Here is an 18,207-nt window from a genome sequence, read left to right as displayed (position 1 = left end):
GCACAGCGCAGACAAAACCAGAGAGCGAGAGCTTCTGAGAGAGATCTAGAGCGACTCAAACTTCTTTTCACTTTTGTTAGAGGATTTATTTAATATCTTTTTGTTATTTCTTTTGATTTCTACCTTGTACTCTTTGTTCTCTACTCTATCTTTTAATACAATGCAATTTTCGTTCATCTTTGTTTCTATGTCTTTTGCAATGATTTCCGAGTAGTAAAGTTTCTAGGGATGGGATAGATGATTTTGTGTTCTTGATTGGTTAGGTTGTTTTAGTTTGATTGTATATGTTTTATAAATTCCCTTCTAGATTGGTGTTCTTAATGTTGTCAACAAACCGAGAGGGTGAGATTAGATCTAGGGTGTTTACCACCGAAAGGTGTAGATGAAATGCTTGAATCAACCAATGCTAGAGATTTACTCACTTAGCCTAAGAAATTAGATGAGTAAGGGGTTTATTGACAATAATAAATCGGTTTTTATTGCCTGCTTGGTCATGTTTCTCCAACGAGAGTTGGGTAGGGGAGTGATCAAGGTTGATTGTTTCTATCACGAGAGTGTTTTAACAAGATTTTAGAGATTCGTTGTCTAGGGAATATTTGCTTGAGGCATGTAAGACATCTGTATTGGTCAGGAACACTTAGGAGTCGATTAGCCCATCCTTAGAAGCTTTCGTATTTTAATTATTTGCATTTTTATTCATCACTCGATCCCTTACCCGAATATGTACACGATCACCTGCTTTGAGTAACCCCTCGAGTTGTTCATACCTTCCTTGTTTACTCGATCACCCCACCCGATCCTGTACTTGAATGCTTGCATCGAGTGCTTAGGTCGTGTGGTTTCTTTTTTATATTCTTTTCTTTTATTATCTTAGTATTGTTAGACAAAACCCACTATTGCTTGGCTTGACTTGCTTGCTTCTGATTGCATCCTATCTGATAGCATAACAACCATTGGGATTGATAACCCTTTGTAATACAACTGCATAGGGAATTGATACCCTGGGTGAAAATCCTGTTATCACTTGCTGTTCTTGTAGTAGAGAAAAAACTTGGATAGGAAAGCTCTCTTGCATTGATCCCAAGAGGTGACTGATCCCACTGGTAGGTTCTTCTCCTAAGTCCTAGCTCTATCTCCAAGAGAAAACGGAAAGAGGCGGAGCTTGAATGCATCTTCCAAGATACCATTGATTTTTACTATCCCACACATCATATCAAACTGATCAAAGTGGTCAAGAGGGTCTTCCATAGGCAAACCATGAAACTTTGAGCTCTACACCATGTTGATAAGACTGTACTTGATCTCATAGTTATTGTTCTCAACAGGAGGTGCTCTAATTCCCATGCGGTTCCCATGAATGTTTGGTTGATCGAAAGTTCCAATGACTCTTGGTTGTCTTGGAGGATGGAGAGGAGCTTGGTCATCATTGTGTTGGTCATTTCCATTATGACCAGCAGCAGGAGGAGGGTTGTTCTCCATAGCTTGGTGGGATAAACGGTGGTTCTCTCTTTCAAAACGGTGAATGTCTTCAACAGGCTCAAATAAATTGGCTTGGCCTTGACTTCTCAAGTTCATACACCTTGCAAAAGAGAATTCAAAACACCAAAGCAAACCAAATAAGTAATAATGTAAAGTAAATGAATAGGCTCAAGCAAATTTGAAATCCTAATGGTCAAATTGAATGCAAATGGGCAACGGCGCCAAATTGATGTTGTACTTTTATCAATTAAATTATCGAACCTCAGTTTGCAATGATCAACACACTAGGAATACACATGAATGCTTAATCTAAGCTAATGAGAAAGGGGTTTGTTTTATGTATTAACTAGCTAGAAGCAACTTTAAATAAAGCAAACAAACAAACTCAATGCAAGCAATCACACAACTAAGAACAGTTTTAAAATCAAGATGAAACAAATGAACCTTGGGCAACGTTAATGACTTGGAAAATAGTTAATCAATTCTAGATGTCTAAGCAAACAATTCAAAACAATCCTTAGGCTAAGAACACTAATGCAAATCAGTTCACTTCCATGATAAAGATCCTATGCTAATCAAGCAGTCATCAACAATTTCCAAAGGCAATCACAAGATAAGCAGGCATTAAAATCAAGTCTTTATACCACTAAACACCCTAATCATCAATTTCCATTGGCTAGTCATGCAAAGCTCTTGAATAGTTTGGTTCAGGAATTTCATCAAACATCTTATGGACATGGAAATCCTAATGTCTAGATTCAAGATTGATCAAGGTTATCTAGCTTTATAATCACCAAACAAGAAAGGAATCACCTAAATAAAGCCCTAGACATCAAAGATCAATCATCTATCTCCCTAATCTACCAAGCCCAAAGTCCCAAAATATCTACTCACTCATAGTTATGATCACACAAAGGTAGAGGTTTGATCTTTGTGAAATCATAATTAGAGATTGTAGATTAGAGAAGATAAAAGAGTAATTACTATTAAAAACTTCAAATTTAACAAAAGATTCAACAAACCCATAAAAGTCAAGCTTAAAAACCCTAAAAATTGCTAAAACAAAAGATCATCTCTCCTAATGAGGAGTTAGTGTATTTATAGAAAACTAGGAAACTAAACCGGAAAAAACTGGATTGGAACAAAACAAATCAGAGAAAACCGGAACAAACCGGTTTTTGGTTCCAAAAATAACATTTGATCGACCATTGGTCGATTGCTTGGTCGATCGGTCAAGTCTCGCAAGTCTGGTCAAGTCCAGCACAAGTTGATCGACCCTATGATCGACCAAATGGTCGATTATTGAAGTCTGAAGTCCTTTCAATTCTGGGGATGAGTTGATCGACCACACGATCGACCAAATGGTCGATCCTTTTGTCCTGTGGCTCCAGTCTTCACTCTGGCTGTATATACATTCACTAAAACAGGTATAACTCTTTACACGGACATCTGATTGGCCTGAAATCATATCCATTGCAAAGCGTACTCAATTTCCAATAACTTTGATGAAGAACTCTGGAGCTAAATCCCAAGGCAAGGTCTTCATACGAGTCGATCTTTGAGGGACTGCAGACTGGTTCTGAATCATCAATCATCTTGTGTGCATTCAAATGTGTGTCTTCCATTATATTGCTAATTCTTGACTTATTTGGCTCCAAAGCACACTTTCCTTGTACATCTCTACTCCAACACCTGAGATACCAAGCTTGATGCAAAATGCAACCTAAACAACCTAAATGCTCATGAATATGCACAAAACAATGAAGAATTAAGCTTTAAAACCACATAAAAACACAAGATATCAGACCTGATATTGTACTAACAATAACTTTTGTTGATTTCAGATTAGAGAAATATTTTTTATGTTTCAGAATAGTGTGCGTTGTTCCACTATCTGGTATGCAAATGTCTCTATGATTTGGCTTAGATAATGTTCCACTTGTAATGTGATCCATTTGGTTCTGTGTGAAATAAATATAATCGGTTAATAGAAATTGAAAACAATTTTATTCATAAAGCACACAATAATTATACAAGATAGGTAATAGAAGCACACAAATATGAGAAATTTCAAACAAACATCAGACTTATTTATGGCATAATTGTCGGAAATTCGAGTTTCATAAGACAAGTATTTTAGTTTCTGCAAGGACATCTTCATCAGGATCGTCTGCGAAATCAGCAGCCTCAAGGTGGGTTGTACCCTAAGAATGTTCTGCAAGGTTCACTTCCTTTCCTTTGCCCTTAGCGGATTCTTTGTACAGAGCACAAAGATGTGCAGGGGTTCGGCATAGCTGAGACTAATGTCCCTTAGTGCCACATCTGAAACAAGCACTCTCACGTTTTTGGGTGGTTTTTGCTTGGATTTCTTTTCCTTTCGGACTCTGTTCAGAGCGAATTCATTGGTATGACTTCCTGCTTTGAGGGTTATAGCTTCTCCCGCGTCCGCGATAGTTGCGATGACCGCATCCTCGAAAAGCTCTATTTTCTCTCACCGGATTTTAAACATCCAATGCATTAACCTCAGGGAGTGCTTTGATCCGGTGGGTCGAGACATGTGATTCTTGATAAGGAGCTCATTATTCTTTTCAGCTATTAAGAGCGCCACAATCAAATCTGAGAATTTGGTGTATCCATGCAACCTATATTGTTGCTGCAGAGTGATGTGATTCTTGTGGAACGTTGTGTACGTTTTTTCAAGCATCTGAGATTCCGTGATGGTTTAACCACAATATCTCAGCTTGGAGACAATTCCCATCATGGCTGAATTGTAATTCATCACCTTGTCAAAGTCTTGGAATCTTAGACTTTGCCATTCATCCCGAGCAAGTGGGAGAGTTATGTCCCTTTGATGATCAAATCGATCCTTCAGGGACTTCCACAACTCTTTGGGGTCTCTCATGTGTGCATAGTCATATATGAAATTTTCATCAAGGTGTCTTCTAAGGAAGATCACCGATTTTACCTTTTCTTGGTCCGTCGATTTATTATTCTCTTTTATGGTTTCAGTTAGCCCATAAGACTGCAGATGTAATTCGACATTGGTAGTCCAAGATATGAAGTTAGCTCCAGTGATATCTAAGACCGGGAATTGGAGCTTCTCGATGGTTGCCATTTTGTTGTTCTTTCTATAAAATAAAATCATAAAAACATAATTAGATATTTTATTTATTTTAATTTTAAAACATAGGAGGCGCTTGCATAAGTAGCGCAATTACAAGAAACACAATTACATAAAAAAAGTAAATAAGAACCATCAAAAATTCTTTGGGAGAAACCTCTCCAAAGAGTAAACCGTAAATAGCAACAAGTATAAAGCCTATTACAAAAAATAAGAATGGATGAGTCATTTTTCCTAGTAAAACTAATTAATTTCTTAGGAAGATTTTTGAAAAATATGAAAAATTTGGGTAAAATAGAAGAGTAAAAATGAGTGTATATATAGATTAATTTCACTGTTCATTAGCCGTTTAAGTAGCCGTTTGAAAAGTGAGAAAAAAGTTTAATTTAATTTAATTTTTTCACTTATGACCGTTGGGATTTAAATCAAATTATTTTCTAAGAAAATTTGATATAATTGATCTAGAATAATATGTATTAGTTAAAAGTATAAAATTATATACATATATATATATAGGTGGCAGAGCCTTCTTTTATAAAAAATAATAAAATGATAATTATATGGTGATTAAATCATCCATGGTAAATTAAAGCGATAATAAAAAACAGTAAGTAAATTATGGTGATTTAAATCATCCATGTTAAATCAATAAATTAGAACAATAAATAATATATGGTGACTTTAATCATTCATATTAAAGCAATAAATTAAAGAGTGAATAAAAGCAATAAATATGTTATGGTGATTAAAATCATCCATAAAGACTAAAATTAAATTATGGTGACTAAAGTCATCCATAGTAGAAAATAAATCAAAGCAGTAAATAAATTATTATGCATTAAAATGTCATGGGGCGGCAGAGCCGCGCTCCTGTAATAATAAATGACATCTTGATAGAGTGATCGTGAACTTGATAGAATGATAGTGTTGATAACGTGTTTTAATCTAGTAATTTTATGTCGTAAATAAAACTTTGAGTATTATAAAAGGAGATGGAAGTAAAAATGATAAACTAACGGAGGAAGAGAAAAGACATAGGGAGAGAGTTTTACATTGATCTTTTATGGTAAGGTAGTAATACATTTAATCATACAAAAACATTTGTATATATAGAGAAGGTAATAGACATATACTACTGTGGTAATAAATGTCAATGGACTCCACTTTAAGAAAAATACGCAAAGTCTTGACTTCTATAACAGAAACAAAGTAAAAAGTCATAATGCAAGTTTTCGTATCCCACATCGGTTAATGGAAGAAAGGGGTGCTCACAACAACTTCACTTATATATAGATTCAAGGTTTTGACGAAAATAAGGCCCATTCAAATTATAAGGCCTGGCCAATATTAGTTGAGTTTTAAGTTATTAAATCGGTTGAATAACTGATTTTCAACACCTAACCAGTATAAATTCGGTCAACGATTTATTAGACCAAATTGCACATAATCGCGGCATTCATATTAAAGCAATAAATTAAAGAGTGAATAAAAGCAATAAATATGTTATGGTGATTAAAATCATCCATAAAGACTAAAATTAAATTATGGTGACTAAAGTCATCCATAGTAGAAAATAAATCAAAGCAGTAAATAAATTATTATGCATTAAAATGTAATGGGGCGGCAGAGCCGCGCTCCTGTAATAATAAATGACATCTTGATAGAGTGATCGTGAACTTGGTAGAATGATAGTGTTGATAACGTGTTTTAATCTAGTAATTTTATGTCGTAAATAAAACTTTGAGTATTATAAAAGGAGATGGAAGTATATATGATAAACTAACGGAGGAAGAGAAAAGACATAGGGAGAGAGTTTTACATTGATCTTTTATGGTAAGGTAGTAATACATTTAATCATACAAAAACATTTGTATATATAGAGAAGGAAATAGACATATACTACTGTGATAATAAATGTCAATAGACTCCACTTTAAGAACAATACGCAAAGTCTTGACTTCTATAACAGAAACAAAGTAAAAAGTCATAATGCAAGTTTTCGTATCCCACATCGGTTGATGAAGAAAGGGGTGCTCACAAGAACTTCACTTATATATAGATTCAAGGTTTTGACGAAAATAAGGCTCATTGAAATTATAAGGCCTGTCCAATATTAGTTGAGTTTTTAAGTTATTAAATCGGTTGAATAACTGATTTTCAACACCTAACCAGTATAAAATCGGTCAACGATTTATTAGACCAAATTGCACATAATCGCGGCATTCATATTAAAGCAATAAATTAAAGAGTGAATAAAAGCAATAAATATGTTATGGTGATTAAAATCATCCATAAAGACTAAAATTAAATTATGGTGACTAAAGTCATCCATAGTAGAAAATAAATCAAAGTAGTAAATAAATTATTATGCATTAAAATGTCATGGGGCGGCAGAGCCGCGCTCCTGTAATAATAAATGACATCTTGATAGAGTGATCGTGAACTTGGTAGAATGATAGTGTTGATAACGTGTTTTAATCTAGTAATTTTATGTCGTAAATAAAACTTTGAGTATTATAAAAGGAGATGGAAGTATCTTATATAATAAGAGAAGGTTTTTCTCAACTTCTGCTTAGAACATGACATCTGGCTTATTATATAACTGACACATGTCCTCTCTTATTTTTAAAGGCCATTGTTTTTACATTTTTAAATTGGGCCTAACAAAATAAAACCAGTTACAAGTCCAGCAAATATAATTGACAGCCCTTACATCCATCAGGAGGATATGAACCAAACGATGTCAAATTCACCTATACTCACTTTTTCACAATCATCGTTCCCAGCAGCTACCACCTTCGATGTACCTTCACAAAATTCTCCTAATCCTTGGGTTTCTTTGGTTTAATTTTCCTACTCCACCACCAAATTCTAAATCATTTCCGGTTTAATATATGTGTCAAGATCCCGAACACCTATTTGAAGTTCCAAAATCGTTTTTAAATTGCTTGGTATCAAATATAGAAATATTAAGAAAGGGGTTTAGATCTTCACTACCAATTAGAATCATATAAACCATTATTATGACGTTATTTGTATTACTTATTACAATCTTTAAGGTAATTAAAGAATTCCATTGAAGTATATCTTTCATTTTCATCTTTACGTTTACCACCTAATTTAACGTAATGAAAATAATACCAAACACCTATGATTTCATGGTCATTAAAATTTCATTCCAATCCCTGATTACTCTCCCTCAACCATTGCATTAAGTTTTTTTTTTAAATAACAACCTTTGACGACACTCATCTTCTCTCTCACACACCATGGGTAAAACTAAAACAATAGCACCCTACTCTACCCTTGATTCAACCTCCAACGAAATACACAACACTGGTATCAATAGGATTGTTGTTTGGGTCATCCATATTTGGGAAGTTCGAGACTTTTGAAGAAACAATATGTTACTTATTGTTCCTAATGAAAATGTCTCCTTACTGATGAAAATGTATATTATCTCTATTATTGTTCCTCTTGACCCCTGATTTACCTCCATTTTAACACATTCATTTAGCCTTTGTTTCAGGATTGTGCTATACAAGCTTCAGTTGTTCCTAATCGTGTGTCTAAGTTTCAAGATCAATTGGTTAAAGGCCAGTTGTACAGCATCAATGATTTCGATGTTGTTGCATCCTCCAACCGTTATCGTCGCACCAAGCACAAGTGGAGAATTGTTTTCACGGAGAAAACGTCTTTGGAGACTGTTAAAAAATGACAATGTTCTATTGGTTTTGATTATTTTAGGTTCTCTACTTTTTCAGACTTGCTTGATATGGTAAACAAGGGTGAGGAGCTTCCAGGTAACAACCTTTTTTGCATTGTTCGTATTTCTGGTCTCTTAGCTTCCACTATGTTCTTCAGTATATGATTTATATCTACATTTACCCACTCACCAGATGTTGTTGGCCAAATATCCTCGTCTCGAACATTTGAAAACAAAGATCAGAACCACCCTTCAAACTTTCTGTTTAATACTGACTTGCATTTTTGAAAGGTATTGGGTTTTTTTTTTTTTTTTTTCAGATTCGTTCTACACTTTGTAAGTCTGTAACTGTGTAACAGTTATGGTGTTTGTTGTAGTGGTGACAACGTATACATATCTCTTTGGAGAGAACTTGCGGTCTATGTCCATGCCAAACTTTTATCCCTAAAAGATGAAATAGTTGTTGTCATTGCAACCCATGTAAACCCACAAAAAGTTAGGCGTAACTGTTTTGTTTTTAACGTTCTACTTTCTATTAAATATTAATTGGTTCAACGTTTTAGTGTTCTAAAACTTAAGACCAATGTATATGAGTGTATGAATGAATATGATGCTAACAATGGGCCATATGTATTCTTGACAATTTCAAAATTAGAGCATGGGTTGACAATTTCAAAATTAGAGCATGGCTAATTCTGTTTAAGATTTGATGTTCTTCATCTTCATCTAGAGTTCTATATTGTCCCATTAATTTTAAACGGCCAAATTCTGCTACTATAATGGCTGCTGGCTGGTCCCTTAAAATGTAATTTCATGTGATTGTATTCTATTTCGTACTTAAATTATTGTTATGATTCGAAGAAAGTTCTAATGTCTCTGAAGCATTTTTCCTTAAGATCACGTAAATGACTTGCTCATTGCATAGTTCATTTTTAAATCCCATTATCACCTTTAAAATCCCAATAAATTAGCTTACATTTATATTAAAAAAATCAATTTCAATGTTTAGTCATAAATTTATATTCCAATCTATTATTTCTCTTTATCTAAAATTCTATATTAACCCATTAATTTTAAACGGCCAAATTCTGCTACTATAATGTCTGACTGGCTGGTTTCTTAATATGTATATTTCATGTGATTGCATTCTATTTTGTACTCAGATTATTGTTATGATTCGAGAAAAGTTCTAATGACTTTGAAACATTTTTCCTTTAGATCACGTAAATGATTTGCTCATTGCACATATAATTTTTAAATCCCATTATCACCTTTAAAATCTCAATAAATTAGCTTACATTTATATCCAAAAATCAAATTCAATGTTTAGTCATAAATTTATACATTCCAATCTCTTATTTCTCTTTGACTAAAATTCTATATTGTCCTAATTTTAAACGGCCAAATTCTGCTACTATAATGGTTGACTGGCTGGTTTCTTAATATGTATATTTCATGTGATGTATTCTACTTCATACTCAAATTATTGTTATGATTCGAGGAAAATTCTAATGTCTCTGAAGCATTTTTCCTTTAGATCATGTAAATGATTTGCTCCTTGCACAATTCATTTTTAAAGGAAAATGGAGGATTTAAGATCTCAGACAAGGAACTAAAGTTTATGCAAGCATGTAAGGTAGTAGTCTGGACTGGTGAATAGGTGGAGGAGAAAACCTTTACAGAATGACCAAACAATCAAATAAAAAATTTAGTTACTCTTATTTTCTCCTTTAAGCTTTTTTCTATTGGCATATTGAGTAAAGTTTTCTATTAAGTTATGGAGACACCATGAGCCTACGTGCATGTACACTACGACATATTCATAAAGTTAAAACAATGCAGCTTAGCCTAAGATATATATCACACAACGGTATAATTGTGTTAGAAAATGATTTTTTGAGTTTAAAATTTTAAATTATACATTCTTTTATTTATATATTATTCTAACTTGGATATTTGTTAAGATTACTACGGATAGGGAGACCTAAAGCTTAAAATAGATGATCAGATCTCTATTATATATATATATATATATATATATATATATCGAAGGAAGACATTAGAAGAAACAACGTTAGACGAAGTGATTTGTAATTGATTTCAGTTAACTTGTGATATGGGACTTCAATTTAAACTTTCGCTTATGTCTTCACGTAACAACAAAATAAAGATGATGAGGATTTGCCTTAATCAATGTCGAAGTGAATAAAATCACCAAAAGGTGATCTTTATTTTATTTTATTTTTGGTTTAAAGCCACTGAATAGGCTTTGAAGTTTGAAGGATTCGTATCATTTTCCATCTTGTGTTGACAGGACAAAAAGGTGCTTTTGATGTTAGGGGTTACCAACAGTTAAAAGAGAAATAAATTACACATTATCTGAATCTGAAGATGAAAAATGTGCAATATTAAGGAATATAATATTTATTTTATATCTCTAAACTTCACCATATTTAATAAAAGATTACTCATGGGATAAATTCAAAACTCAACAATGATGGTAGATCTCGGCTATTTCTGTAAAGCCACAGCGGAAACAACATCCAAACAAGTTATTGTCGTAATTTGAAAGTGACATGTATTAATATGACTATATGAGTCTATAATTTTTAGTTGACACATTACGTCTTGACCCAACAGAACAAAGACGATGATCATTTGCCCATACAGCTTACATCAAACAATTTAGTATTCTGGAAGTTGTTTAAATATTGATTGACCATTTTAATGTTAAATATCATTTCAATGTTTACAAATATATTACATAAATCATCTATTTTATAATCACAAAATTTGCCTTAAGTGTATTGCAAAATGGTTACATCGCAAAACAACATGTCCTAAAAAAGAATCAGTCTAAGCTTTTAAACATTTTGTTATTATTATACATGAGGGTGTAGTTTAATTACTTAAGATACATACTCTTCTCCCTAAAATTTATATAATTTTTATCAATTAAAAAAAATCCAATTAAGAAAGCAAAATACAGAAATATAAAAATCTAACAGTTAAAAAAATTACCAATCGAACAAATACTAAGATAAGCCCGTGCGTAGCACGGGACAACTCCTAGTATATGATAAACTAATGGAGGGAGAGAAAAGACATAGGGAGAGAGTTTTACATTGATCTTTTATGGTAAGGTAGTAATACATTTAATCGTACAAAAACATTTGTATATATAGAGAAGGAAATAGACATATACTACTGTGATAATAAATGTCAATAGACTCTACTTTAAGAACAATACGCAAAGTCTTGACTTCTATAACAGAAACAAAGTAAAAAGTCATAATGCAAGTTTTCGTATCCCACATCGGTTGATGGAAGAAAGGGGTGCTCACAACAACTTCACTTATATATAGATTCAAGGTTTTGACGAAAATAAGGCCCATTCAAATTATAAGGCCTGTCCAATATTAGTTGAGTTTTTAAGTTATTAAATCGGTTGAATAACTGATTTTCAACACCTAACCAGTATAAAATCGGTCAACGATTTATTAGACCAAATTGCACATAATCGCGGCGGTAGTGTTCCGGTCAGCGATTAAACGGGTGCATAGACGGCTAGGCAGCCGCGTTTTAAAACAGAGCTATTAGATATTGATTCTGCGATGCCTTAATTCGTTTCTATTTTGGTCGGTCAAATGTGAATTGTCAATGTTAACTATCAAAATGCAAAGTACATGTGAAAATACTTCAGCCTGCTCATATCCTTTTGATAAAAAAAAAAATTGTTTTCACAAAAGATTATAAAATTTTATATTATATATTGAGCAGCGTTGCCGTGTTGGTTGGAGAATTCAAGTTAAGTATATAATGGTAGTGTATTATAAATATAAATATAGTGATATATTCATATAATCTGTTCACGCACAAATTGCAGCATGACTTTTTAAGGAATTAGTCTTTAATGATGAAAATATTTCTCGAGATATTCTACGTACAACATGACTTTTTAAGGAATTAGTAATCATGGATTTTTTTTCAGAAATATACTTTTTGTTTTTTTAGAAATATACTCTTGTTTATAACTTCACTATATACTAATACTAGAATTTGAACCCGTGCACGCGCGGGATTTTAATTTAAAATAATTTTTATTAATATAAATTCTTGAGCTCAAATATATTTATTGAAACTTTTGAGTATAAATCTATATAAACACTAAACTTAATTTACTAACATAAAACATATATATAGTTGAAGATAATGTTTATTTGTTATATTTATTTGCGAGGAATTTTAGTTTAAAATTTTTAAGAATAAGAATCATTGAATATAAATATAATTAATCATTTGAAGTTTAAAAGATAAATGCAAATAAAAGTCGTACTTATTTTACTAATCTATATATAATATCTATATTGTCTAGTGTCGCAATAATGTTTTTCTAGTAAATCAATAATATATCACATAGTAAAAAAAATGACTTAAAAATCTCTCTCGAATAGTACATTCCATATTCATATCCAATGAAAACATCATTTTAAAATTTCTAACGCCGAATGTCGATCATTGACCTAATTATAAAGATCATTTAAACATATCGATATCCCACATTAAATATAAATATACAAAGATTCATAAACATTTTAGTGTTATGTCACTACAACGGAGTTGTACAAGTGCATCACCTGCCATAATAGAATTTCCGACCAAGTCAAGAATGCTTAAATGGTGAAATGATTAAACCCGACATCCGTTCACTAATCCAAGTTACATATTTGTCTAAACCCCTCATATGTTATTTTCAGATGCTAATTTTGTGATGCAACCTCAACTTCGTCTTCTAAAAAGAACATGTTGTACTTTAATAATATGTTGTTTCTGGCAATGTTTTTGGTTAAAAGTATTTGATCATAAATTGATAAAATCTCAAGCCTATTACATATATATATATATATATATATATATTTTTAATCATGTTATAGAATTGTAGCTCCGGTTGATAATATGCATTCTGAAATATGCTATACATGTCACTTTTTTGTAATGACTTACATATCATTTTTTCTAGATTTTGTGACCATTGATTTTGTGTTTTTTTAGATGGATTAATTTTATCATAAATTGATAAAATCTCAAGTCTGTTTTGTATTTCTTTTTTTTTTATCATGTTATAGAATTGTAGCTCCGGTTGATAATATGCATTCTGAGATATGCAATACATGTCACTTTTTTGTAATGACTTACATATCATTTTTTTTAGATTTTGTGACCATTGATTTTATGTTTTTTAGATGGATTAATTTTTCAAGATTCATTTTCATAGTTTTTCCCTAAAAAAAATTGCGACCCTTACAATGTTTTCGTTTAAGATCAAAACTTTTAAGTTGAGTTGAGTAATTAATCTTTTATTTTTCTATAATTGAAATTGTTTCTTAGAAACTAATGTTTCACTTCAACTTTATTTTTATGTTTAGAATTTTATAAATACAATTGCATAAACTCTTTTTTTACTCCACCATGCATTAAAATCTTACTTATATTCTAAAACTTATTAACCCATTCTAAATTTTGGAATATGATCATTTTTGGTTAAAATATAAATAATAATATTATTACTAAAATAATAATATTATTACTAAAATAAATCAATAGTATTATTTTTACTATTTAAAAATATTCATTTATTTAAAACATTTGGGTTTAATATGGGCTTTTAAAGTTTTATGAATTAATAGATTATAAACTATATAGTGGATTAGTTTTTAGGATTAGGCCTAAATAAAAAAAATGAGTTGCTTATGTGACAGTATGAGGAGTGAGGAAAGGTAACTTTATATATATAGATATATAACTCCAATAAGTGAGTCGGACTTCAATTTTTATAAATAATCAACAACTAATTGCATACCGAGGAGGTGACGAATATTTAATGGATTGGTGTTCTAATTTCTTAAGAGAAAAAGAAAATAAAATAAGAGAGAGATAGGTTTTATTGTTACTTGGAACTACAAGCTAGTACTATAGTAGGTATAAACTTTATCAAACTAAAAGCAAACGCATAAATAAATGAAGGGTTAAATTAATCTGTAGCCCCGGATAAATGAAAAATTAAGTCTGTACTATCCTTAATCTAAAAATTAGTTTTATTTTGGCAGGTTTTGTTTTTTTACTATAAACCCCCTAAATACCTAGTTAATATTGCGTCGAACCTATAGAGGCATAAACTGCTGGAATATCTTAATGTATCTTATAAAATCTAATGTTGCAGATAGTGGAGCATTTAATGCACCGAGTGATAGTGAATCTTCCGCCGCCTGGCACATAGGGAAGAGCAAGATTTTGTAAAAAAGAAATGATTGTAGTAGATATTATTTGCTTTGTTGGGATACCCTAAGTATTCGGCTGGCTATTTATTACCGCTATAGCTTTTTTGGTACTCATACAAAGGGAAGGGTAAGACACAGAAGATATTGCGAATTTGGTGAAGAAAGAGATAAACACCCAGATAATTAAAGTGTAAGGTGGGTATTTACTGCGAGATATCTATGTTTGTTGTCGTGTACACCTTTATTGCGAGTTAGTATTGTAACATATAACTATGTTAGGTCCGCGATAACTAGTTTATTCCTACTATGTTGTTACAGGTGATTGATGACGCTGATTGTACAACTGGTTCAAGGGGAGTGGAAAAGAGATGGGCATGGCAATTACGAACACGTAGCCACTCCCGAAGGTTACTACTTAGCTGTCCGGCTCCGCAAAACCGGATTTGCAAAGGTTGTCAGTTCTGTTAAAGAACGGATGGATCTAAGGGCAGATAACGAGATCAAGTTGACGTACTAGTGGCCACAGTGGATGATGGGGCCTGACTGGAAACGCGCCGACCCAATCCAGATCCAGAATGATGAAGACATGACTCTATTCATGGCAATACGAGCAGATCTGGAAGAAGTGCATCTACGCGTGAGGGTTATCAAAGCAGGAAAGAAAAAAGATGGATTTGCAAAGGTTGTCAATTTTGTTAAAGAACGGATGGATCTAAGGGCAGATGACGAAATCGAGTTGACGTACCAGTGGCCACAGTGGATGATGGGGCCTGACTGGAAACGCGCCGACCCAATCCAGATCCAGAATGATGAAGACACGACTCTATTCATGGCAATACGAGCAGATCTGGAAGAAGTGCATCTACGCGTGAGGGTTATCAAAGCAGGAAAGAAAAAAGACGAACCAACTAACCGGAACCTGTTAGACATGGCGCCATATACGGCAAGAGAGATATCGGATATGTATTGGAATACCGCGGAAGCTAGAGCGGTATGGGACAACGCGTTACTTAATATGTTAACACGTAACAGTTTCGGTAACACAACTTCTGGGGGTCCGACTACAAGGCCTACGGATGTAAACCTAAACAGTGGAGAGTCACACTATGGATTTGGACAGCCAACCGTCCCTCGTAATCAAGGGATACGGATAATCACGGAGCAACCACATGCATCTGCTACCGGTCATACAGCCGAAGGAATTGGCGGCTCCGGAACAGTCACCAAATCCAAGGGAAAGGAGAAGATGGTTGGAGATGATCCTAATGATACTGCATAATTCGAGGCGTTTCGCAAACACTACCAGTCGGAGATGTGGAGGGAAATAAACGCTACGCAGTTCAGTGTCGATGGTATACCATTGGGGACAGTTGAACAGACAGCAGCTAGAAATAGGACGGCAAGGGCGCTGCAATTTGGGGTCCCTGTACAACCTTCTACAGCTGAAGATGACAGCTTACGTTTAAGCCTATCAGGTGGTGTTAGAGTAGCTACTAACCCGCCAGATATCCTGACACTGTCGTCGACAAGCTCTACAGATGCTACGCCAACGACGCCCACCACGCAACCTACAAGCGAGACATTCTCATCTAAGGACCTGGAAGATGACACAGGTAATGCATGTGCCCCGAATATTCTGACTTTCACTTCCAACACCTATGAATCTTACTAACAAAGTAATCTAAAAACAGGTGATGAAACGATGGGGGACCATTCTCTTGATGTGGGAGTACACCTCGATATAGCCCCTGCTTCTGGTACATATGGTGCCTTCCCTGCGAATGCCAACGAGTGTGTGACCGGTGGCCGCATGGATATAAGCGTAGTTCCGAATTGTGAGTTTGGAAACACTAGCAGGTCTTTGGTACCAATTAGAGAGACTCCAGTACCGACTGTATTGCGTGACAGTGACGCACCACCATATTTTGATGATCCCGGTGAAGAAGGTACAAAAATCATTATCAATCGATCTTTATTAGTTGCTAAACTCGTTACCCGATATCATTCGAATTAACAAATACGTTATTTATGTTGTTGGTAATGTACAGATCTGCTAAACAGGGCGTTAAAAGACGCTGATTACGAAGGCGAGATATTCGTGGGGAGGATTTTCAAAAACAAGGAAGACTGTACCATCAAAATGGCTATCCACGCAATACGTCGGAAATTCCATTTTGTAACCTCAAAATCGAGCACGATGAAAGTGTTGGCTGTATGTGTTAGTCACACATGTCCATGCCGTGTGTTTGCACATAAAATGGATGACAGCGACCGACTTGAGATTAGAAGCATTACTTTACAACACACTTGCAGTGTCGACGCAAGAGGAGATTTCCACAAACAAGCAACAACTACGGTTATTGGAAGTCTGATGAAGACACGGTATGCCGGCGTTGGTAGGGGACCATGGCCAAATGAACGCCGTCACATACTTTGTCAAGAGTTCAGCCTAAACGTATCTTATTGGAAGGCATGGAGAGCGAGGGAAATTGTGATGGACAATGCCATGGGCTCAGCCATAGGAAGCTTTGCATTGGTTCAACCATATATCAAGCTGCTCTTACAAACAAATCCAAACTCAAAAGTTGCCCTGGAAACTAAATTAGATAGTAATGGAGTTGATCGGTTTAAGTATCTCTTCCTCTCACTGCACGCATCAATCCAAGGATACGCCTACATGAGAAAGGTAATCATCATAGACGGTATGCACCTACGAGGCATATATGGAGGTTGTCTCATTGCTGCAAGCGCTCAGGATGCAAACTTCCAGGTGTTCCCTCTTGCGTTTGCAATAGTTAACAGTGAGAACGATGACGCCTGGACGTGGTTCTTACAAAAGCTAACGGACATCATGCCAGACGAAGCAGACATGGTATTTGTGTCCGACAGGCACTCCTCTATATACTCAAGTATACGTCAGGTACGATCTGAAATGCTAATTTTTTCCACCAGTAAGAAACATGTTAGTTTTAATGCTTATTGGCTATGGCCTTGATTGGAAGAGCATATGAGGAAGCTTTTTTAATTTTATCATCCAATCAACATTTATTATGAGAGCATATAAGGGAGAATTTCCCAAGCATTTAACTCTAAAATATTAATATATATTAAAATAAATTTAAATAATTAATTTATTTTGTAAAAATAGAAAATCTATATATATGAGAAACTACTTAATGTTATTATTTAAAATAATATAATAATTTATTTAATATATTAAAATATTATTGTAGATAAAACGTTTATAATATATTATTATTTTATTGTAGTTTAGTGTGTTATATTATATATATATTTTAAAAAGTTATGAAATTAAAAATGTAAATATAGATATAAACTTTTATACAAAATTATAATATATTAATTATTTGTAATTAAGGTGTAACATTATAAATTTATATAATTAAAAATTATTAAATTACACATTTATATATATAACAATTTATAAAATTTATTAAATGTAAAATATATTTTTTTTAAATTATATAGTAATGAGTGATAATTAATTTTCTTAATGAAACACATTTAAATTATATTTTTTAATTAGTATCATATATTAAATATAAATATAACATCTAATACTCCACTGCTATATCAATCAACTAAATCTGTTATATTAATCA

General features: G+C 33.3%; 1 pseudogene; it reads right to left on the bottom strand.

Annotated features, from left to right (window-relative positions):
* Positions 1-3,599: 3,599 nt before the first annotated feature.
* Positions 3,600-4,594, bottom strand: LOC147938062 (uncharacterized; annotated as a pseudogene).
* Between the last annotated feature and the right edge of the window lie 13,613 nt (positions 4,595-18,207).

The sequence above is a fragment of the Camelina sativa genome, chromosome 9 (assembly GCF_030686135.1).
Source record: "Camelina sativa cultivar CO46 ecotype springtype chromosome 9, ASM3068613v1".
Taxonomy (NCBI): domain Eukaryota; kingdom Viridiplantae; phylum Streptophyta; class Magnoliopsida; order Brassicales; family Brassicaceae; genus Camelina; species Camelina sativa.
This window is presented reverse-complemented; position numbering and strand designations above follow the sequence as displayed.